The 25,378-nt window shown below is 38.8% G+C and overlaps 1 non-coding gene and 1 pseudogene across 1 annotated transcript; both read right to left on the bottom strand.

Moving 5' to 3' along the window:
* Nucleotides 1-3,579: 3,579 nt before the first annotated feature.
* On the bottom strand, nt 3,580-3,952 carry LOC126016753 (uncharacterized; annotated as a pseudogene).
* Nucleotides 3,953-17,208: 13,256 nt separating this feature from the next.
* Nucleotides 17,209-17,612, bottom strand: LOC126016752 (small Cajal body-specific RNA 2). Its single transcript, XR_007498492.1, has one exon. It is a non-coding gene; the product is annotated as a small Cajal body-specific RNA 2 (non-coding RNA).
* Between the last annotated feature and the right edge of the window lie 7,766 nt (nt 17,613-25,378).

Here is a 25,378-nt window from a genome sequence, read left to right as displayed (position 1 = left end):
TATATAGGAACCTAAATATGAGATGTATTAATTGAATATAAGGTCTGATGTATTTGGTAGTACGTATGTGACTTTGCTCTTTCATATATTTGCACTCTATCTTTGTAGACCCCAAATTTAGAGAAGAACAGGAACTTAATTCTTTGGACACTTTTAGTTGTATAAGAAAACTATTTGTTGAATACATGTGAAGGTGAATCTGAAAACAAATTGCAGTAGCCTAGGACACATCTTTTTTTGATTCCTGGCATCTCATGTGGTTCCCCAAACCAGGAGCAAATTCTTTCCCTCTTTTCTTTGGTTTATGGTCCACATGCAGTGACATTTAGAATTTATTCCTGGCTATATGCTCAATAATTGCTCCTGGCTTGGGGGACCATATTGGATACCAGGCGATTGAACCAATGTCTTTCCTAGGCTAGCATGGGCAAGGCATGCAGCTTATGCTTGCGTCACCTCTCCGGCCTGAAATCAGGAGCAATTTTGAGCCCAGAGCTAGGAGTAACCCCTGAGCATTACCATGTGTGGACAAAAGAGCAAAAATAAAAGTATTCAGTGAATGGAGTGGTGGAGCATGTAGTAGGTTGCTTGCCTTGCATACACAAACTTAGGATGCACTGTGCTTTAGTTCACTGGACCTCCACATGGTCCCCCAAACCAGGTGTGATTTCTGCATGCATAGCCAAGAGTAACCTCTAAGTGTCACCGAGTGTGGCCCAAACGCAAAGAAAAATATTTTTATCCATTGGCTAGAGCATTGATGCATGTTGTTTGCATACAGTTTACATGCAAAAGTGAATTACAATGTAGACCACGGTTTGACACATGGGCATCCCATATCATTCTCCAAGCCATGAGCCATTGCTAAGTGATTAGCCATGATTTACCCCTCAGGGTCACTGGGTATGTTACAAAAAGCAAAAAACATTTTTTCCAGTTTTAGGAGTGTTAGTGTAAGTAGTATTATGACAAACTTACGACAGATCATGTTCAATATCCTGTAATCCTATAATGTTCTCCAAGCCAGGAGCAATTTCGGAGTGCATAGCCAAAAGTATCTCTTGAGTGTCAGTGAGTGTAGCCCCCCAACAAAATATTTAATAAAATAAAATAAAATTCATTCATTATATATATATACATATACATATATATATATACATATATATATATATATATATATTAGAGAAGAGGCACAGGATGATAGCTTTATGCATTAAAAACATGCTTCACATGGTAAATCCCCAGGTTTAATTTCTTGAATTGCATGGAGTTCCGTGTTCTCGAAAAGGATTACTCTAGAATATTGCTAGGTTTGACTCAAATAAAACACCCATCAAGCAAAAACTTCAGAAGTACTAAAAATATGAAATTGAGTGTCTTGATATTTAGCTCAGTGACTGGGCATATTCCTTGCAGATGACCAGGATGAATCTAGATTTTTACCTGGCATCCCATATGTACCCCTGAGATGCCAGGTGCAATTTTTTCATTTATTTATTTATTGTGACATACAGTGTTGTTCAGGAGTTTTTCCTGGCAATGCGGTCAGAAATTGAACATGTCTTGGGGCTGGAGTGGTGGCACTAGTGTTACAGCATCAGCCCTGCAAGCCCTAGCCTAGAATGAACAGGTTGTATTTTTGGCATCCCATATGTCCCATATGGGATATGACCGATTTCTGAGTTCATAGCCATAAGTAACCTCTGAGCATCAAATGAGTGTGGCCCCAAGAAACAAAAAAAAATGTTGCTCATGGATTGGGGAAAATATGGGATGCCAGGGTCTGGAACTGCTTTCTATCCAAGGTTTGCACATGCAAGGAAAACAGCCTACCACCTGCAGCACAGCTCTGGTCCCATCATGAGGCCTCATTGCATTGCAGTGGTGGTCAATGTGGACAAGCTAAGGCATGACAGGAACCTCCTTACCCTCTTGTATTAAAATATAGATACACATGACCGAGAAATGTCAATCGGACCCATGGAACTTCTGAGAATGATTGGTAGAATACCTCCTGACTTTCAGGAGTTACTACGGCTATATGCCCAGAAATTGCTCCTGGCTTGGGACACTGGAGAATAGAACCTCTAGGTTTGCTTGGGCAAGACAGATGCCTTAACACTTGCACCACCTATTTGGCCACAAGCTAAGAGCATTTTCTGAGTGCATAGCCAGGAGTAACCCCTGAGTGTTAGTAATTGGTGATGAAAATGCAAAAAAAAATTTTCTCAGCTGCCTTAGCATTTGTGCTAATTTTGTATTGCATTACAGTTGCTAGGACAAAACTGTGACAGACCATAGTTTGATCCAATGGCATACCATATCGTTCTCCAAGCCAGGAGTGATTTCTGAGTGCATAGCCAGCAATAACTCCTGAGCCACACTGGGTCTTGTTTGAATTGAAACTTCTGAATGTTGGGCCAAGGGTATACTGCAGTTGGTGGGGGGGGGGGGCAGGAAGACATGGGTAGGGGAAGTTTCCAAGGGGCTTGGATGATGGGGATATTCATCCCTTCAAACTATTCTATAGCACACAATTGGCATGGCAACATTTAGCTACAAAGATCATTCTCAGTTACACTACACAAAGGTTGGGCTTGTTATTCTCTTACTGACTCTTCCATAAGTAAAGGTTTCTGGCCCTCAAAACAGTCTACTTCCTCACTCCTGCTATCTACTTTGAAAGACACTTCTCTTTTTCAGCAAACTTCACATCACAGTGACACATGGTCAGCCACTAACAGAGGCTGAACCATCCCAACAATACACATTCAGCACAAATAGGCTTTATGCCACCAATTTTAAACATTAGACACTCTTCCACATTCTTTCTGTTTACTTTAATTGTCACTGATTCCTGACTTTTATGACTTTCAACATGACATTAGTTACTTTACATGGTAAAACCTCAGAATCAATTTCTTTAATTACCTGAAGCTCTGTGTTCTGATAAAGTATTACTTCAGAAATTGCTACGATTAACTCACATCAAGATGAAAACAATGAATAGTCTTAAAATTATTAAATTGAAGGGTTGGAGAGTTAGCACAGTAGCTGGGCATTTCCTTTGCACAAGGCTGAATCTGGATGGACTTGTATTTGTTTCCAGGCTTGCCATATATGCTCTTGAGCTACCAGGAGCAATTTCTTTCTTTTTTTTTTTTTTTAACTTTTCTTGGTCTTTGGGCCACACCCAGTAACATTCAGTATTCCTAACTCTATACTTATAAATTGTTCATTAGTTGAGGAATCATATTGAACCCCTGGGGAATGAACCATGGTAAGTCCTAGGTTAGCATGATCAAAAAGAAAGCCTACCACTTTCTCCAATGCTCTGGCTCCATTATGAGGCCTCATTCCATTGCAAGGGTTGTCAATGTGAGAATGACATTAAAGAGGTAACTCTTTAGCTTCCTGCATTGAAATGTAGATAAACTTGACTGAGAACTGTCAATGGGGCACATGGACCTTCTGAGTAGTGTTTGGGAGATTCACTCAAGATTACTGCAGGCAGTATCTAAATACTCCATTAATCTTTCTTTTATTAACATATATTTTATTTATTTTTTTATTCCAGGGTCAGATCTGAATTGTCTTTGATAAATCAGTAACCTGGGAGGTGAACCTCCGGGTCTCATTTATCTGATCAATTCACATCGAGCACTGAACCCCTAGGAGCCAACTCTGAGCTGGGACTGAACTATGCCGCTGACTCCAGGAAGGTCTCACTGCATAAGGTCCAAGCAAGGGGCTTCAGAGGAGGGAGGTTTTTCTCATCTCTGGTTGATCCTGGCTTGTCTGAGGGTGGGTGTTCAACCTGATCAAATAATATAAAGGTATAGTAGGGGGAGGTGCGCTGGGGTGGGCGCACAACCTACTCTTGCACCAATCATGCTCACGCTCATGCTCAAACACTCATTACCACACCCAGGCCACACGGCCCCTATTGTATGTATTTTTATTTTTAATATAAATCAATATTTTTCAGTTACCTTAAAGCATTCTAAAATAGAAGATAATTGTATTATGTAATATCATGAAAACACATCAGATCAATTACTAATACTTATCTCTTTTCATTGGGTAACAAGTAAAAGTATCTCCCATCTAATCAATTATTACATCAAATCATAGACCTATTGAATTATAATTTAAATTTTAACATGAGTTGTAAATGATATATAGGAACCAAAATATGTGAAGTATTAATTGAATATATAGTCTGAAGCTTATTTGATCGTAAATATGTGACTTTGCTCCTTCATATATTTGCATTCTATCTTTGTAGAATCCAAATTTAGAGCAGAGCAAGAACTTTTACGCCGCAGGCGTCTTGCATCTCAGCATCTCTAGTGGGGAGCAAATCCTTCAATGAGAGGAAAATGGGTCACACAAGCAGTCGAATATGAAATATGAAATAATGATACCACACAGATTATGTGGGGTCAATACATCTTCTGGCAGAAATGCGACAAGTTTAATTTTTTGAGCAGGGGAATTTATAGGGTAAAATTAGCCATAGGTGAAGAATAATTATAATCACAAAGCAAGGTACAACATTGCAATGGGTGTGCAATGGGTGTGACTATAAAAATTCTAGGTTACAGGAGTAGGTTACAACTCACGGTTAACTCTTTGCAAGCTTACTTTAAATGCAAAATTAGGATTAGGAGGGAGTAGAAAATATCTAGGAGCTTTATATTTACTGGAATGTACACTATTGTTTTAGAGGTTCAGTAAATGAGGACCCAAATCCCCAAAAATGAATTTTCCTATTTCTAAAGGAGGGTCAATAGTCAGTAGCCAGGTTCTGCATTCTGGTTTCTCATTGATTACCAGAAAATGCAGCTGCAATGACATATTTGAAAAAGGGAGAAAAAGTATTGTCTTTGCTTTTAGGAATGGCTATTGTCCAGAAAGGGGTTCTCAAAATAATCTTTGGTGCTGGAATTTCTGAGCCAACTTATTTGATAGCGGCCATAATTTTGCCTGATATTTAAAAAAAAGAGATAGTCAAAAGCAGACTGAAAATGTAATGCCAAGCATCTCTTTGGAAATTCCACAACCGTCCATGCAGGGGAAAAAGGCATCCACAACGGGCCTTATTTTTTTTTCACCAGCTGTTTTTTTTTTATTTAAAAATCTTGATTACATATATGATTGTGATTAGGTTTTGGTCATGTAAAGAACACCCCAATCACCAGTGCAATATTCCCACCACCAATGTCCCAAATCTCCCTCCATCCCAACCCACCCCCAACTGTACTCCAGACAGGCTTTCCAGTTCCTTTATTCATTCACATGATTATGGTAGTTCTCTGTGTTGTTATTTCTATAATTGCACTCACCACTCCTTGTGGTGAGCTTCATGAAGTGAGCTGGAAGTTTCAGCCCTTCTCTCATTGTCTCTGAGGATTGTTGCAAAAATGACATTTATTTTTCTTAAAACCCATAGATGAGTGAGACTATTCTACGTCTCTCTCTTTCTCTCTGACATATTTCACTCAGCATGATAGATTCCATGTACATCCATGTATAGGAAAATTTCATGACTTCATTTCTCCTGACAGCTGCATAATATTCCATTGTATATATGTACCACGGTTTCTTTAGACAATCGTCTGTTGAGGGGCATCTTGGTTGTTTCCAGAGCCTGGCTATTGTGAATAGTGCTGCAATAAATATACGTGTGAGGAAGGAGTTTTTGTATTGTATTCTTGTGTTCTTAGGGCATATCCTTAAGAGTGGAATAGCTGGGTCGAATGGAGTATTGAGATTTTAATGATGTTAATCCTGCCAATCCATAAAGAGGGTATGTATTTCCATTTCCATGTATCCTCTCTTATTTCTTGGAGCAGGGATTTATAGTTTTCTTTGTATGTGGCACTAATGTGAATGGGATTGCATTCTTGACTTCCTTCTCTTCCCTATCATTATGTGTGTACAAAAAGGCCATTGATTTCTGTGTGTTAATTTTGTAGCCTGCCACCTTGCTATATGAGTCTATTATTTCTAGAAGCTTTTTGGTAGAGTCTTTGGGGTTTCTAAGTAGAGTATCATGTTGTTTGCAAACAATGAGAGCTTGACTTCTTCCTTTCCTATCTGGATTCCCTTGATATCTTTTTCTTGACTGATCGCTGGGACACTCCATCCCAAAAAACCTGGGTACACATTCTTTTCCAATGTACATGGATCATTCTCTAGGATAGACTACATGCTGACACATAAAACATACCTCCATAAAATCAAGAGGATAAAAATCTTGCAGGCTAACTTTGCTGACCACAAGGCTCTGAAATTAGATGTTAACTACAAAGGCACACAGAAGAAAAATTTTAAGAACTGGAAATTAGACACCGTGCTACTGAACAATCAGTGGGTCCGAGATGAAATCAAAAAGGAAATCAAAACTATACTGGAAACATATGATAATGAAGATACAAACTGCCAGAATCTACGGGACACAGCAAAAGTGGTCCTGAGAGAAAAATTTATAGCTCTACAAGCACACATCAGGAAGGAAGAAGAGGCATATCTGAATAACTTAATGATGCAGCTCAAAAAATTAGAAAACGAGCAACAAAAGGAACCAAAAATAGGGAGGCAGAAGGAAATCACAAAGCTGAAAGCAGAAATCAATGAAGTGGAAAACCAAAAAACAATCTGAAAGATCAACGAAAACAGAAGTTGGTTCTTTGAAAAAAACAAACAAGATTGATAGACCAATGGAAAACTTCACAAAGAGAGAGAAACCTGATAACCCATATTAGAAATGAAAAGGGTGAGATCACGACAGATATTTCAGAGATCCAAAGGGTAATCACAGGAATGCAAGGAGGTTTAACATCCGTAAATCTATCAATATCATACACAACATCAACAAGAAGAAAAATAAAAATCACATGATCATATCAATGACGCAGAGAAAGCATTTGATAAGGTCCAAAACACATTCTTGATCAAAACTCTCAGCAAGATGGGAATGAAAGGAACCTTTCTCAGTCTAGTTGAAGCCATCTACCACAAGTCAATGGTAAACATTATCCTCAATGGAGAAAAACTAAATGCCTTTTCTCTAAATTATGGTACAAGACAAGGCTGCCTATTCTCACCACTCCTCTTCAACATAGAACTGGAAGTTCTTGCTATAGCAATCAGGCAAAAAAATATATCAAGGGAATCCAGATAGGAAAGGAAGAGGTCAAGCTCTCATTGTTTGCAGATGACATTATAGTCTTCTTAGTAAACCTTAAAGACTCTAACAAAAAGCTTCTAGAAACAATAGACTCAGATAGCAAGTGGCAGGCTACAAAATTAACACACAGAAATCAATGGCCTTTTTGTACACACATAATGATAGGGAAGAGAAGGAAGTCAAGAATGCAATCCCATTCACATTAGTGCCACACAAACTCAAATATCTTGGAGTCAACTTGATCAACGATGTGAAGGACCTATACAAAAAATTATAAATCCCTGCTCCAAGAAAAGAAAAGACACATGGATATGGAAACACATACCCTGCTCATGGATAGGCAGGATTAACATCATTAAATGGCAATACTCCCCAAAGTATTATACAGATTTAATGTGATCCCCTTAAAAATACCCATGACATTCTTCAAAGAAGTGGATCAAACACTTATAAAGTTCATCTGGAACAATAAACACCCTCGAATAGCTAAAGCACTCCTAGGGAAAAGGAAAATGGGAGGCATTACTTTCCCCAACTTGAAACTACTACAAAGCAATAGTTATCAAAACAGCATGGTATTGGAATAAAGACAGACCCTCAGATCAGTGGAATAGGGTTGAGTTCTCAGACAATGTTCCACAGACATACAATTACGTAATTTTTGACAAAGGAGCAATAAATCCTAAGTGGAGCAGGGAAAATCTCTTCAAGTGGTGCTTGCAGAACTGATTCGCCACTTGCCAAAAAGTGAACTTAGACCCCCAGGTAACATCATGTACAATTGTAAAATCCAAATGGATTAAAGACCTTGATAACATACCTGGTACCATATGGTATATAGAACAACACGTCAGTAAAACACTCCATGACATTGAGACTAAAGGCATCTTCAAGGAGGAAACTGATGGGAATAAATTAAACTGAGAAGCTTCTGCACCTCAAAAGAAATAGTGCCCAGGATACAAGATTCACCCACCAAGTGGGAGAAATTATTCATGCAACACCCATCAGATAAGGGGCTAATATGCAAAAATATACAGGTCACTGACAGAAATTTACAATAAAAAAACATCTAATCCCATCAAAAAATGGGGAGAGGAAATGAACAGAAGCTTTGATAAAAAAGAAATATAATGGCCTAAAGGCACATGAATAAATGCTCCTCACCACTAATCATCAGGGAGATGCAAATCAAAATGATGAAATCCCATCTCACACCACAGAGATTGACATACATCACAAAGAATGAGAACAATCAGTGCTGGCAGGAATGTGGAGAGAAAGGAACTCTTATCCACTGCTAGTGGGAATGCCATCTAGTCCAACCTCTATGGAAAGCGTTATGGAGATTCCTCCAAAATCTGGAAACTGAGCTCCATTGTATATATGTATCACACTTTCTTTAGCCATTAGTCTGTTGAAGGGCATCTTGGTTGTTTTCAGAGCCTGGTTATTGTGAATAGTGCTGCAATAAATATAGGAGTGAGAAAGGGTTTTTTGTATTGTATTCTTGTGTTCTTAGGGTATATTCCTAGGAGTCGAATAGCTGGGTCAAATGGGAGCAAAATATAAAATAAAATAAAATTCAGTCTGATAATATAAATATTAGAGAAGAGGAACAAAAAAGTAGCTTTATGTGTTAGAGAATGTGCTTCACATGATAAGACCCCAGGATTAATTTTTTCGTTGGAGCTCTGTGTTCTGATAAATGATTACTCCAGAATATTGCTAGATTTGACTCACATCAAACATCCATCAAGACTAAAAATTACATAGTCTTAAAAATGTCAACTTAAGGGGATGGAGAGGTAGTACAGTGGCAGGGCATTTTCCTTGGACACAGCTGAAAGAGTATGGACCTGGGTTTATTTCCTGGCATCCCAGGATCTCAAATGTTCCCCCATAACTGATAAAAAATTAATTTTTTTCTTTTTAATTTTCTAGGTTTTGGGGCCACACTGGTAACATTTAGGGTTTACTCCTGGCTGTGCCCTCAGACATCACTCCTTTTGTGGGGGATTATATGGGATGCCAGGGCATTGAAACACGAACCATCCTAGGCCAGCACAAGCATGGCAGACTTCTTACCACTTGTACAACAGCTCAGGCCCCAAGCCAGGAGCAATTTCTCTTTGCATAGCCAGGAAAAAACCCTGAGTGTTACCAGGTGTGGTAGAAGAAACGCAAAAAAAAAAAAATTCTTTTTTTCAGCGGCTGGAGTGGTGGAGCATGCAGTAAGGAGTTTGCCTTGCATGCACAAATTTAGGACGCACCATGGTTCAATCCACTGGAGTCCAATATGGTCCCCCAAACAAGAGTGATGATAAACAAGAGTGAAGATTTATGACAGGAGGAACTTCTTTACCCATAGCCATGATTTACCTCTGAGCCCCACTAGGATTGGCTAAAAAGCAAAAAAAAAAATTTCCAGGTGCAATAGTGTTGTTGCAAGCGGTATTGCATTTGCAATGCATACGCTAACATATGACAGACTTCTGCTCAATCCCCTGGCATCGTATATTGTTCTCCAAGGCAGGAGTGATCTGAGCATATAGCAAGAAGTATCTCACAGGGTGTAGCCCACAGCAAAATATAAAATATGTAAAATAAAACAAAATTCTGTCTATAATATAAAAATTCGAGATTAGGAACAGGATGATAGCTTTATCGATAGAGAACATGCTTCACATAAGACCCCAGGTTTAATTTCTTGGTTGGAGCTCTGTGTTCTATTATAGGATTACTCCGGAATATTGCTTGGTTTGACTCACATCCAACACCCATCAAGACAAAAATTTAAATAGTCTTAAAAATATCAACTTGAAGGGCTGGAGAGTTAGCACATTGCAGGGCATTTTTATTGCACACATGAAACAGGTTGGACCTGGGTTCATTTCTGGCATCCCAGTATCCCATATGATCCCCCACTACTAGGCAAGAGCAATTCTTTTTCTTTTTACTTTTCTTAGTTTTGGGGCCACACCAGTGACATTCAGGATTTACTCCTGGCTATGCACTCAGAAATACCTCCTGGCTTGGGGACATTACGGAATTGCCAGGACTTCGAAACACAATACATCCTAAGCCAGCAAGGGCAAGGCAGACTCCTTACCGCTTGTATAACAGCTCCAGCCCCAAGCCAGGAGCAATGTCTTTTTGAATAGCCATGAATAACCCCTGAGTTTTCCAGGTTCGGTAACAGAAAAAAAAAATTCAGCAGCTGGCGTGGTGGAGCATGCAGTAGGGAGTTTGCCTTGCATGCACGAACCTAGAATGCACCATGATTCAATGCACTGGAGTCCCAAATGGTCCCAAACACGAGCGATTTCTGAGAACATAGCTAGGAGTAACCCCTGGGTGTCCCCAATGTGGCCAAAAATGCAAAAAAAAATTTCCAGGGGCCTGAGCATTGGTGCAAATGATATTGCACACTGTTGCACGCGAAAACCTTTGACAGAGGGAATTTCTGAGCTCATAGACATGATTTACCCCTGAGCCTCACTAGGAATGTCCCAAAAAGAAAATAAAGAGAATAGTTTTTTTTTTTTTTTTTCAGGTGCAGGAGTGTTGGTGCAAGGGTTTTTTATTTGCAATGCATATGCTCACATATGACAGACTGTGCTTTAATCCTCGGCATCCTATATCGTTATAGCCAGGAGTGATTTCTGAGCACATAGCCAAGAGTAGTAACTCCAGAGCGCCACTGGGTGTAGACCCAGCAAAATGTTATATATATAAAATAAAACATAATTCTGTCTGCTAATATAAAATTTAGAGAAGAGGAAAAGAATGAGAGCTTTATGTGTTAGAGAACATGCTTCACATGTTTAACCCCAGGTTTAATTACATGGTTGTGGCCCTGTGTTCTGATAAAAAATTACTCCAGAATATTGTTAGATTTAAATCAAATCAAACACCCATCAGATGAAAAATTACATAGTTTTAAAAACATCAACTTGAGGGGCTGGCGAGTTAGCACAGTGGCAGGGCATTTTCCTTGCACACAGCCAAAACAGCATGGACCTGGGTTCATTTCCCAGCACCCAGCATCCCATTTGTTCCCCATAACTGGCCAGGAGGATGTTTTTTCTTTTTAATTTTCTTGGTTTTGGGGTCACACCGGTAACATTCATGGTTTACTCGTTGCTTTTTGCTCAGAAATCTTTCCTGGCTTGGGGGAATATATAGGATGCCTAGGTTTCAAAACAAGATCCAAGCAACACAAGCAAGGCAGAATCCTTACAGCTTGTACAAAAGCTCTGGCCACAAGTCAGGAGTAATTACTCATTGCATAGCCAGGAATAACCCCTGAGTGTTACCAGGTGTGGTAATAGAAAAGCAAATATATATGTGTATGTGTGTGTGTGTATATATATATATATATATATATTGTTCAGCGGCTGGCGTGTTGGAGCATGCAGTAAGGAGTTTCCCTTGCATGCACGAACCTAGGACGCAGCATGGTTCACTCTACTGGAGTCCCATATGGTCCCCCAAACAGGAGCGATTTCTGAGCACATACCAGGAGTAACTCCTGAGTGTCTCCAATGTGGCCCAAAATGTAAAAAAAATTTTTTTTCCTAGGCCCTGAGCATTGGTGCATATGATATTGCACACCGTTATGCAAAAACTTATGACAGTCGGAATTTCTGAGCACGTAGCCAGGAGTAACCTCTGAGTGTCACCAGTGTGGCTTAAAATGCAAAAAAAATTTTTTTCCAGGGCCCTGAGCATTATTGCAAGTGATATTGCACACCATTGCATGTAAAAACCTATGAGAGGAGGAATTTCTGAGCGCATAGTCATGATTTACCCCTGAGCCTCGCTGGGAATGGCCAATAAGAAAAAATTAGAAGAAAATGTTTTTTTTCCAGGTGCAGGATTGTTGGTACAAGCGATATTGCATTTGCAATGCATATGCTAATATATGACAGACTGCTGTTCAATCCTGGGCATCCTATAACATTCTAGCCAGGAGTGATTTCTGAGCACATAACAAGGAAAAAATTCAGAGCTTCACCGTGTGTAGTCCCCAGCAAAATATAAAACAAATAAAATCAAACAAAATTCTGTCTATAATATAAAAATTAGAGAAGAGGAAAAGGATGATAGCTTTTTGTTTTTGTTTTTTGTGCCACACCCGGTGACGCTCAGGGGTTACTCCTGGCAATGAGCTCAGAAGTCGCTCTTGGCTTGGGGGAACATATGGGATGCCAGGGATCGATGCCGGGGATCAAAACACAGTCCGTCCTAGGCTATCACTGGCAAGGCAGACACCTTACCTGTAGCGCCACAGCCCTGGCCCCGGATGATAGATTTATGCTTTAGAGAACATCAAAACCCCAGGTTTAATTTTTTGATTGGATCCCTGTGTTCTGTTAAAGAATTACTCCAGAATATTGTTAGGTTTGACATACATCAAGACAAAAAATTTAATAGTCTTAAAAACATCAACTTTAGGGGCTGGAGAGTTAGCACAGTGGCAGAACATTTTCCTTGAATACAGCCGAAACATGTTGGACCTGGGTTCATTTCCCAGCATCCCATATGTTCCCCCATAATTGGCCAGGAGCAATTTTTTTTTTTTTATTTTCTTGGTTTTGGGGAAACACCAGTAACATTCAGAGTTTACTCCTGGCTATGCGCTCAGAAATCTCTCCTGGCTTGGGGGACCATTAGGATGCCAGGGCATCGAAACACTATCTGTCCTAGGTCAGCACAGCAAGGCAGACTCCTTACTCTTTGTACAACAGCCCAGTGCCCAAGCCAGGAGCTATTTCTCATTTCATAACCAGGGAAAAAAACCCTGAGTGTTACCAGGTGTGGTAACAGAAAAGCAAAAACAAACAAACAAACCAAAAAAGGTTTCAGCTGCTGAAATGGTGGAGCATGGAGTTGGAAGTTTGCCTTGCTTGCTTGAATGCAAGGACACACCATCGTTCAATACACTGGAGTCCCATATGGTCTCTCAAACAGGAGCGATTTCTGAGCACATAGCCAAGAGTAACCCCTGAGTGTCAGCAGTGTGGCCCAAAATGCAAAACATAAAAATTTTTGCCAGAACCCTGAGCATTGGTGCAAGTGATATTGCATACTGTTGCAAGCCAAATCTATGAAAGAGGGAATTTCTGAGCGCATAGCCATAATTTGCCACTGAACTTCATTGAGAATAGCCCAGAAAGAAAAAAAATGAAAAAAAGTTTTTTTTTTCCCCGGTGCAGGATTGTTGGTGCAAGCGGTATTGCATTTGCAATTCATATGCTAACGTATGACAGACTGCACTTCAATCCCTTGGCATCCTATATAGCTCTAGACTAGACTGATATCTGAGCACATAGCAAGGAGTAACTCCAGAGCAACAATGGGTATAGCCTCCAGCAAAATAATAAGCATATAAAATAAAACAAAATTCTGTCTATAATATAAAAATTAGAGAAGAGGAAAAGGATGATAGCTTTATGCTTTAGAGAACATGCTTCACATGTAAACCTCAGGTTTAATTTCATGGTTGTAGCCCTGTGTTCTGATGAAGAATACTCCAGAATATTGCTAGTTTGAATCAAATCAAACAAACATCAGATAAAAAATTACATAGTATTAAAACTATCAAATTGAGGGCTGGAGAGTTATAACAGTAGCAGGGCATTTTCTTTTCACAAGATTGAAATGGAGTGGACCAGAGTTAGTTTCCTAGCTGCCAATATGTTCCACTAAACCTGCGAGGAGCAAATTTTCATAAATTTTTTTTGTTTTATTGGCCAAACCGAGTGATTTCCAGGGTTAATCCTGGCTATGGTCTGAGAAATTGCTCCTGGCTTGGGGGACCATATGGATTCTGGGGGATTGATCCTAGGTTGTCCTAAGTTAGTGCATGCAAGGCCAAGTCACTATCATCATAGGGCCTCATTGCATTGCAAATGTGTTCAATGTTGACCAGCATTCTTATATAGACGTTAATTTTTATTATGTAAATCTATGCACAGACACTTTATAGAAACTTAATACATATCTCTTTCTTTTGGGCAAGAATTAAAATGTCCTCTATCTAATAAATTGTTACATCAAATTATAGACCTACTAAATAATAATTAGAATTGTAATAAGATTTTTAGGTGATATATAGGAACCAAAACATAAGAAGTATTAATTGAATATAGTCTGAAGCTTATTTGGTAGTAAGTATGTGACTTTGCTCCTTCATATATTTGCACTCTATCTTTGTAGACTTCAATCTCCTGGCATCCTATAACATTCTCCAAGCCAGGAGCAATTTCTGAGTTCATAGCCAGGAGTAACTCTTGAGAGTCAGAGAGAGTAGCACTCCCAGAAAATATTAAATAAAATAAAATTCAATCTAATAATATACATATTAGAGAAGAAGTATAGGATGATAGCTTTATGCATTACAGAGCATGCTTCACATGGTAAAACCCTAGGCTTATTTTCTTAAATTGTATGGAGTTCTGTGTTTTGATAAAGGCTTACTCTAAATGCTAGGTTTGACTCAAGTAAAACACCCATCAAGAAAAAAATTAAATATTCCTAAAAATATTGAATTAAGTGGCTGGATATTTAACTCAATGACTGGGCATATTCCATGCATATGGCCAAACCATGTTGGATCTGAGTATTTACCTGGAAATCCCTTATGTACCCCTAGGTTCCAGGTGCAATTCCTTTCTTTTTTCTTTTTTTTGTTTGCTTTTGTGCCATACTGGTGTTGTTCAGGGTTTTTTCCTGTCTATGAGCTCAGAAATTGCTCATGGCTTAGGGCTGGAGTGGTGGCACTAGAGGTACAGCATCTGCCCTGCAAGCGCTAGACTAGAACTGACCAAATTGGATTCCTTGCATCCTTTATGACCTCTCCCCAGCCATGAGCGTCTTCTGAGCCCATAGCCATGAGAAACCCTTGAGAATCAAATGGATGTGGCCACCCTCAAAAAAAAAATAAAGAATTTGTTCATGGCTTGGGGAACCATATGGGATGCCATGAGATGAAACTGCATTCTGTCCAAGGTTTGCACATGCAAGAAAAACAGTCTACCACCGCGGCATTGCTCCAGCCCCATAATGAGGCCTCATTGCATTGCAATTGTGGTCAATGTGGACAAGCTAAAGCATGACAGAAACCTTCTTACCCTCTTGTATTTATAGATATACATGATGGAGAAATGTTATTTGGGGCCATAGAACTTCTCAGAAGTGATTGGCAGAATACCTCAAGATTGATGCAAGCAGTATCTAAATTTTCTATGATCATTTATTTTATTAATATATATTTTCTGAATTTTTTACATTTTATAATAAATCAACAATTTTTCCGATTACTTTGAGCATTCTATAATAGACACTAATTTTTATTATGTAAAAATATGAAGATATAGATACTTAATACTTTCCTCTTTTTATTGGGCAAGAAGTAAAAGTGTCCACTATCTAATAAATTGTTACATCAAATTATAGATCTACTAAATAATAGTTTGAATTGTAACAATATTTTCAGGTGATATATAGGAACCAAAACAAGAAAAATATTAATTAAATATGAAGTCTGAAGCTTATTTTATAGTATATGTGTTACTTTGATTCTTTATATATTTGTACTCTACCTTTGTAGACTCCAAATTTAGAGCAGAACAATCTTATGATTTAGAGTCTTTTAGTAATATATGAAAATTTGTTGTAGAATACAGTGAATGTGAATCTGAGAACACATGTTTCCATTAAAAAAATATTCTAGGGACCAGAGTAGTGGTGCAAGTGGTAGGGCGCTTGCCTGTCAAGCCCTAATCTAAAGCAGACATTGGTTTGATTACCTATCATTCCATATGGTCCCCATAGCAGGAGCAGTTTCTGAGCATATAGCAATGAGTAATCCCTGAGCATTATCAGGTGTGGCCAAAAAACTGCTGTGAAGGGGACAGTACTGTGGTACATACTATAGTGCATTTTCCTTGCATAGTCAAACCTAGGATGGAATGCAGTTAGATCCCCCAGCATCCCATATGATCCCTCAGCCAGGATCGAGTTCTGAACACATAGCCAGGAGTTACCCCTCAGTGTCAACAAGTGTGGCCCAAAAGTTAAAATAAAAAAATGTTTTCAAGGGTAGCAGCATTGCATTAGAGTTGCACAAGTTAACCTATGACAGATCCTGGTTCGATCCACTGGCATTTCATATCCTGCTCCAACTGGAGCAATTTTTAGTGCATATCCAGGTGTAACTCATGCAGGGTATAGCTCTGAGCAAAGCATTAAATAAAATAAAATTCAGTCTGATAATATACAAATTAATCAAGAGAAAAGAATGATAGCTTATGCATTAGAGAACATGCTTTACATGGAAAAACACCAGGCTTAATTTTGTTAATTACCTGTGTTCTGATAAATATTACTCCAGATCATTGCTAGGTTTAATTCACATCAAATACCGATCACGATGAAAAAAATAAATAGTCTTAAAAATATTAAATTGAGGGGTTAGTGATTTAGCACAGTAGTAGGGCATTTCCTTTTTCACAAGGCAGAACCTGGAAGGACCAGGGTTTGTTTATGGCTTCCCATATGTTCCCCTGAGCTACCATGATCAATAACTTTATTTTTTTTATATTTCTTGGTCTTTGAGCTACACCCAGTAATGTTCAGGGGTCATTCCTAGTTCTGTGCTTAGAAATTGCTCATTGTTTGGGGAATCACATAGAACGCCGGGGGAATGATCCGTGGTGCTTCCTAGGTTAGTGCTATCAAGCAGACTGCTGACCTCTTGCACCACTGCTTTGGCCCCATCATGAAGCCTCAATGAATTGCAAGGTTGTCAATGTGGACAAGGTAAAGCATAACAGGGACCTCTACAGCTTCTTTTATTGAAATGTAAATAAACTTGACAGAGAATAGTCAAGAGGGCCCATGGAACTTTAGGAGATTCCCTCAAGATTAATGCAAGCAGTATCTAAATACTCCATTAATTTTTATTTTATTAACATATATTTTATGTATTTTTTTTTATTCCAGGCTCAGATCAGAATTGCCTTTGATAAATCAGTGACCAGGGAGGCGAACCTCTGGTCCTCCCTTATCTGATCAATTCATCACATCTGAGCACTGGACTTCTGGGAACCAACTCTAGGTAGAGACTGAACTAGGCCTCAGGTGATGGTGCTGCTTCTGGGAAGGACTAATTCCACAGGGCACAAGTAGGAGGGTTAAGCAGGAGGGAGGTTTATCTCATCTTGTGTTGACCCTGGTGGGGCTGAGGATTGGGGTTAGACCAGATCAAATAAGATCAAAGTGTAGGCAGGGGAGGGGCACTTGGGTGGGCGCACACATTTACCTTGCATACTCTAGCTCATGCTCACACACTAATAACACCCCAGGCCACACTGCCCCCTATTTTATGTATTTTTTAATATAAATCAATATTTTTCAGATTCCTAAAGGAATCTAAAATATACAATAATTTTTATTATGTAAAAATCATGAATACAGCATATAAAATATTAATCCTTATTTCTTTTTACTGGGCAAGAATTAAAAGTGTCCTCCATCTAATACATTATTACATCAATTCTTAGACCCATCGAATTATAATTTGAATTGTAACATGATTTTTAGGTGTTATATAGGAACCAAAACATGAGAAGTATTAATTGAACATAAAGTCTGAAGCTTACTTGATGGTAAGTATGTGATTCTGCTCCTTCATATATTTGCACTCTATCTTTGTAGACTCAAATTTAGAGCAGAAAAAGAACTTATGCTTAAGACTCTTTTAGTTTTATAAGAAAACTGATTGTTGAATACATCAACGTGAAAGCTAGTTGTTCCAATAAAAAGTAGTAATCTTTAGACCGGAGTGGTGGAGAAGCTTTAGGGCAGTTGCCTGGCAGGCAGTAACCTAGGACATAACTATAACTTTTTTTTTTCAATTCCTGGCTTTCCATATGGTTCCCCCAAGCAGGAGTAATTTCTTTTTTATTTATTTATTTTTTGGGGGGGATTTTGGCTTTTGGGTCACACCTGGCAGCGCTCAGGGGTTAATCCTGGCTCTATGCTCAGAAATTGCTCCTGGCAGGCTCCATATGGCAGGACCATATGGGATGCCGGGATTTGAACTGCCATCCTTCTGTGTCTAAGGCAAACACCTTACCGCTGTGCTGTCTCTCCAGCCCCTGCAATTTCTTATTTTTGAGTTTATGGGCCTCACAATGTGACACTCAGAATTTACTCCTGGTTCTTTGCTTAAAAACTGCTCCTGGCTTGAAGGACCATATAGGACACCAGGGGATTGAACCACTGTTCTTCCTAGGCTAGTGTGCCTTACTGCTTATGCCACAGCTCTGGCCCAAAGCAAGGAGTAATTTCTTAGGCCGTAGCCATGTGTAACCCCTGAGCCTAACCAAGTGTGGAAGAAAAAAAGAAAAAAAGGTTATCAGTAGCTGAAGTAGTGGAGCATGCAGTAGGGAGTTTGCTGTGCATGCAGGGACATAAGAGCACTGTGCTTTGATCCACTGGAGTACTACATGGTCACCCAAGCCTAGAGTGATTTCTCAGTGTATAGATTGGAATAATCCCTGAGCACCAGCTCTGAGACACCACACACACACACACACACACACACACACACACACACACACACACACAGAGTCTTCCATGGGCCAGAACATTATTAAAAGTGTTATTGCATTAGTGTTGCTTGTGAAGACCTATGACACCACGTGGTTAGCTCCACAAGCATTCCATAATTTTCTCCAAGCCAGAAGCAGTTTTGAGCACAGAGCCAGAGTAACTCCTGAACTATGCTGGGTGTAGACTGCAGCAAAATATAAAATAAAATAATAAAATAAATAGAATAACTTAGGAGAGACTGTGAGTGTTGCCTGTTCATGTTTTTTCTACAGTCCTGTGTCCTGAACCTCTTCTGAGTGGGCCGAAAAAGGCCCAGCAAAATAGCTTTCTTAGAGTTGCGTGGGCTGGGCTGGAAAGCCAAGGAAGACTGTATTGTGTTCTAGAGTAAAAACCAGCAATCAGCAGTAAATTGAAGAAAGACAGGTCCTCTGTTTGTGATGTCAGGCTGGAGAATCTGCCCCTGCCCGAGTAGTTACCAACTGCGAGAAGCTGTGAGTGTCTCCTGTGCTTGTTTTTCTACTGTCCTGTGTCGTGAACCTCTTGTGAGTGGGCCGAAAAGGGCCCAGCAAAATTGCCTTCTTAGGGTTGCTTGGGCTGGGCCAGAAAGCCAAGGAAGACAATGTTCTACAGTGAAAATCGGCTATCAGCAGTAAATTGCAGAAAGGTCGGTCCTCTGTGATGTCAGGCTGAAGAATCTGCCCCTGCCCAAGTGGTTACCAACTGTGAGAGACTGAGTGTCACTTGTGTGTGTTTTTCTACTGTCCTGCGTGCTGAACCTCTCCTAAGTGGCCCTAAAAGGGCCCAGAAAAAAATCACTCTCCCAGAAACTCCAGAAGAGCATGGCAACTCTGCTTCACTTCATGGCAGTGCACTCTTTCTAATGAATAAACCCCACCACAACACACGGAAAAAATCACATTAGGAACTATGCTGGATCTCTGAAGCCCAGCATATATCTCTGAGCTGTCTTCTCTGCTGCTTTATTTAATCTTGAGTGTGGCTTCATCCATGAGGGCTTTCCTTCCTTGGAGGGGAGTCAACCCGCCCAGAAAAGGTTCAGCCAGAGGATCTTGACCACGCACATCATTTAGCCAATAAATACCACCACAACATATAGAAAAACCCACAATACAAGTGTGACAATGGGGAAACAACGCAGGCCAGCACCAGCCATAGAGAATTAAGATGGCAACTCTGATGACCCAAAATGGCCAACCAACTTGTCAGGCTCTCAGATAGAGAGATTAGAGAAGAAATATGGAGGATGTTCAATGAACTCAAAGAAAGCTTAGATCAAGTTAAACAGAACATTAATAAGAACCAAGAAAATATGAAGACAGAAATCAGAAAACTCCAAACTGAAATAAAAGTGCAAATAACATCTCTGAAAAACTCAGTAGATGCATTAAAGAACTCAATAACCTCTTACACATGGTATTAGCAGCTGAGGATAGAATTAGTGAGCTGGAAGATGTGATGCATAACAACTCCATACAGCTGAAGAGATTGGAATAAAGCCTTAAAGGAAATTATCAGACAATGAAAAAATTAGTCAAAGAATGTGAACAAATGAAAATAGTAGTCTTTGTTAAGCTAAACCGAAACAACTTAAGAATCATTGGAGTCCCAGAGACCCAGGAAGAAAATCTCCAGGAAGAATCAATGGTCAAGAACATCATTAAAGAGAAACTACCAGAGCTAAAGAATACATGCAATCAAATCCTGCATGTCCGAAGAGTACCAACTCAAAGAGACCCCAGAAAAAACATCCCAAGACACATCCTAGTCACAATGTCAAATCCCACATATAGAGACAAAATTCTGAAAGCAGCAAGATCAAAAAGGGAAATTACATTCAAGGGAGCATCCTTGATATTTACAGCAGACTTGTCACAAGAAACATTCAATACCAAAAGGCAGTGGTGGGACATAGTGACAAACCCCAATGAAATAAATGCTTCAACTAAAATACTACACCCAACAAAATTTTCTTTCAGGTTTGAAGGAAGAATACATGGCTTCACAGATAAACAACAGCTCAGAAACTTTACAGACTCAAAACCAGCCTTAAAAAAACTGAAAGATCTACTTTAAGATAAGACTGACCAACTGACACACCAAATTTTGACACAAAGATGAAACTAAATTTCATGACAATTCTTTCTCTCAGTGTCAAAGGACAAAATGCACCAGTTAAGAGACACAAAGTGGTGAAATGGATCAAAAACTCAATCCAAACTTCATGTGTGTTTACACATGAATAGTCAGAACAAACATAGACTCTAAATAAAAGGCTGGAGAAAAATTTTCCAAGAAAACAACACCCATAAAAAGCTGGAGTGGCCATACTAATATAAGATGATGAAAACTTTATACTCAGAAAAGTGTAAAGGACAAAGATGGATATTTTGTATTGATCAAGGGGTATGTATAGCAGGAAGAAATGACTCTCCTAAACATATATGCACCAAATGAGGGGCCAGGAAAATATTGAATACACTTGTTGACAAATCTGAAAAAGAATATCAATAAAAACACAATAATTATGGGAGACCGCAACATGACTTTGTCGACAAGTTAACCAGATAAGTTAACCAGACTGAAACCCAAAAGGAATATACTAGACCTGAAAAGAGAAATCGAAGAAAGAGATCTAGTAGTTATATATAGGACATTCCACCCCCAGACACCTGGATACACTTTCTTCTCCAATGTACATGGGACATTCTCCAGGATAGACTACATGTTGGCACATAAAACATACCTCCATAATAGCAAGAGGATAGAAATTTTTCAGGATACCTTCACTGACCACAAGACTCTGAAATTATATATAAACTCCAAAGGAACACAGAAGAAAAATTTTAAAACCTGGAAGTTAAACAGCCTAATACTGAATAAGCAGTGGGTCCAAGATTAAATCAAAGAGGAAATCAAAACTTTCCTGTAAACAAGTGACAATAAAGACACAAACTATCAGAACCTATGGGACACATAACATAAATTATACCGAACTTGTCAGGAGCAATTTCTTTTTCTTTTTTCTTTTCCTTGGTTCTAAGTCACAACCGCTAACATTCAGGAGTTATTTCTAGCTCTGTGCTTAATAATTGCTCTTGCTTGGGGAACCATACAGACACCAGATGATTGAACCATGGTATGTCCTAGTTTAGCACTTTCAAGCACAAGGCCTTCTGCTTGTGCCATCACTCTGTCCCCATCATGAGACCTCCTTGCATTGCAAGGGTGTGCAGTGTGGACAAGCTAAGGCATGGCAAGTACGTCCTTACCTTTTGGTATTGAAATATAGATAAGCTTCACCAAGAATTGTCATTGAAGCTCATGGAACTTCTGAGTAGTGATTGAGAGATTTCCTCAAGATTAATGCAGGAAGTACCTAAATACTCCATTAATTTTACTTTTATTAACATATATTTAATGTATTCTTCATTTTTAATATAAATTAACAATTTTTCATATTCCTTAAAGCATTCTAAAATAAAAACTAATTTTTATTATGTAAAATCATGAGAAACATACTTACGTCTTTTTTTTTTTGGTTTTTGGGCCACACCCAGTAACGCTCAGGGGTTACTCCTGGCTATGCGCTCAGAAGTTGCTCCTGGCTTGGGGGACTATATGGGACACCGGGGGATCGAACCGCGGTCCGTTCAAGGCTAGCGCAGGCAAGGCAGGCACCTTACCTTTAGCGCCACCGCCCGGCCCCATACTTACGTCTTTTTATTGAGAAGTAAAAGTATCCTCCATCTAATAAATTATGACATCAAATCATAAATCTATTGATTTATAGTTTGCATTTTAATATGAGTTTTAAGTGATATATAGGAAGCAAAAAATAGAATTATTAACTGAATATAAAGTCTGAAACCTATTTGTTAGCAAGTATGTGACTTTGCTTCTTCATATATTTGTACTCTATCTTTGTAGACTCCAAATTTAGAGCAGAACAAGAACTTATGTTTTAGGCTCTTTTAGTTGTATATGAAAAAAGGTTGTTGAATATATGAACGTGAATCTGAAAGCAAATTGTCCCAATAAAACATATTATTCTTTGGGCTACAGTGGTGGCAAAGCTGTTCGGTGACTGCCTGGCATGCAGTAACCTAGGACATACCTTGTCTAGATTCTTGGCATCCCATATGGTCCCCCCAAGCCAGGAGCAATTTTTTTTTTCTTTTTTTTTCTGCTATTTTTTTTTGTTTGTTTATGGGTCAAACATGGTGACACTCATTCATTTATTCCTGGCTATGTGATCAAAAATTGGTCCTGGCTTGGGGGATCATATTGGAAACCATCTGTCGTGGACTAGCATGGGCAAGGCAGACAGCTTACCGCTGTGTCTCAGCTCCAAACTGAAGCCAGGAGCAATTTCTGAGCCCTTGTCAAGGAGTAACACTTTATTGTTACCAGGTTTGGACAAAAAAGAAAAAAAAAACGTTTTAATGGTTGGAAGGGTAGAGTATGAAATAGGGAGTTTGACTTGCATGTGTGAACTTAGGACACACTGTGCTTCGATCCAATGGAGTCCCATATGGTCCCCCAAACCAGAAGTGATTTTTGGGTGCATAGCCAGGAGTAACCCCTGACTGTCACTGGATGTGGCCAAAAATGCAAATGTTTTTCCCATGGGCTGGAGCATCAGTGCAAGTGGTATTCTATACAGTTGCACACTAAAATGCATGACAGACCACAGTTTGATGTATGGTATCCCATATCATCCTCCAAGCCACGAGTGATTTCTGAGTGCTTAGCCAAGATTTACCCGAGTGTCATTTGTATGGTTCAAAAACAAAAAAAAACAACTTTTTTTTCGAGTTTTAGGAGTGTTGGTACAAGCGGTATTATGACAAACTTATGACAGAACATGGTTCAATCTCCTGGCATCCTATCATGTTCTCCAAGCCAGAAGAGATTTCTGAGCACATAGCCAGGAATAACTCCTGAGTGTCAGTGAGTGTATCCCCACCATCAAAATATTAAATAAAATAAAATAAAATTTGATAATATACAAATTAGTGAAGAGGAACAGGTGGTAGCTTTATGCGTTAAAGAAAATGCTTCTCATGATAAAGCCCCAAGTTTAATTTTTTGAATTTCATGGAGCTCTGTGTTCTGATAAAGGCTTACTCCAGAATATGCTAGGTTTGACTCAAATAGAAAGAAAACATCAGATAAAAATTAAATAGTCCTAAAATATCAAATTGAGTGGCTGAATATTTAGCTCAGTGGCAGGATATTTTCCTTGCAAATGGGCCGAACCAGGATGGAATCTGTGTTCGCTACCTGGCATCCCATATGTACCCCCTGAGTTGTAAGGTGCAATTTTCTTTTTGTTTTGTTTTCTTTTTTATACATTTATTTATTTATTTATTTATTTATTTATTTATTTATTTATTTATTTATTTATTTATTTATTTTGGTTTTTGCAACCACGCCAACGGAGATGTTCAGGGATTTTTCCTGGCAATGCACTCAGAAGTTGCTCATGATTATTGGCTGGAGTGGTGGCGCTAGAGGTACAGTGCCTGCCTTGCAAGCTCCAACCTAAGAGGGAACAGGTTGGATTCAACGGCAATCCCATATGTTCCCCTTAAGCCAGGGAGCGATTTTGAGTGCATTGCCAGGAGTAAGCCCTGAGTGTCAAATGGGTGTGGCCCACCAAACAACAACAACAACAACAAAAATAAAAAATTTGTTCATGGCTAGGGGAACTATATGGGATTTTAGGGGATAGAACTGCATTCTGTCCAAGGATTGCACATGCAAGGAAAACAGCCTACAACATATGGCACTGCTACGGCACCACCAGGTGGCCTCATTGCTTTGTTATAGTGGTCAATGTGGACAAACTAAGGCATGACAGGTACCTCCTTACCTTTTGTATTTAATTATAGATTTAAAAATGACTGAGAAATGTCAAATGGTGTCCATGGAACTTCTGAGAAGTAATTGGGTAAATTACCTCAAGATTAAGGCAAGCAGTATCTAAATTTTCCATTAATATTTATTTTATTAACATATATTTTCTATATTTTTTATATTTTATCATAAATCAACAATTTTTCAGATTCCTTTAAGCATGCTTATATAGACGCTAATTTTTATTATGTAAAATTATGAGTAGGCATCATATAGGAACTTCATACTTATCTTTTTTCACTGGGCAATAAGGAAGTGTCCTCTAATAAATTGTTACATTGATTATAGACCTACTAAATAATAATTTGAATTGTAACAAGATTTTCAGGTGATATATAGGAACCAAAAACGTCAAATATATTAATTAATTAATATGAGAGTCTGAAGCTTATTTTATAGTAATTATGTTACTTTGGTTTCTTCATATATGTGTATTCCATCTTTGTGGACTTCAAATATAGAGCAGAACAATTTTATGTTTTAGATTATTTTAGTTATTTATGAAAATTGATTGTAGAATACAGTATATATGAATCTGAGAACAAATGTTGCCATTAAAAAAATTCCAGGGACTGGAGCAGTGGTGCAAGTGGTAGGGCATTTCCTGGCATGTCCTAA

The sequence above is a fragment of the Suncus etruscus genome, chromosome 8, assembly GCF_024139225.1.
Source record: "Suncus etruscus isolate mSunEtr1 chromosome 8, mSunEtr1.pri.cur, whole genome shotgun sequence".
NCBI classification, from domain to species: Eukaryota; Metazoa; Chordata; class Mammalia; order Eulipotyphla; family Soricidae; genus Suncus; species Suncus etruscus.
The sequence above is the reverse complement of the archived record's forward strand: the minus strand, read 5'-3'. Positions and strand labels throughout refer to the sequence as shown.